The following is a 612-nucleotide window of genomic DNA, read 5'->3' as shown; positions in this document are numbered from 1 at the left end:
GATCCCCATGGGGATCTCCATGGATACCAACAACAACAAAACAACAGTAAAAGAGAAGCACAAGTGCACAACAATAGTATATTGGCATAAGTAAAAGAGGAGCACAAGTGCACAACAGCAGTATATTAGCAGCACAAAATAGCAGTAAAAGAGGAGTAAAACTGCAGTAAACTTTTGACAGATTTAATCATACATTATAGCAGCACAACAACAGTACATTGGCAGCACAAAGAACAATTATTTTGACAACAATCTTCCATTAGAGAAGCAAAACAATAGTAAATTAGCAGCACAAACACAATATTTTTTGACATAGATTCAATCATCCAAGGTCTGACCACAATAAGTTTGACAGATTCAATCATCTCGACTCAAGTCTGACCACATACTGGAAGTACGAATGGAAGGATCGTTTGGATGTCTGAAGGTACAAGGTACCAATCAACAGTTGCTGAGTGGGCCAAACTGATCAATGCCCCTGCAGAGCATGAGGATGATATAGATGTCTATGTCAAGAAGAAGAAAGATCACAACTCCATGGCCAACATGTATAAGGAGATTCCTGACAAAGCCTTGGATAATCATAAGCTAGGCTCTGTATATTATCTGGTA

Source organism: Triticum dicoccoides, chromosome 3A, assembly GCF_002162155.2.
Source record: "Triticum dicoccoides isolate Atlit2015 ecotype Zavitan chromosome 3A, WEW_v2.0, whole genome shotgun sequence".
Taxonomy (NCBI): Eukaryota; Viridiplantae; Streptophyta; class Magnoliopsida; order Poales; family Poaceae; genus Triticum; species Triticum dicoccoides.
Note: the sequence above shows the minus strand (reverse complement) of the source record.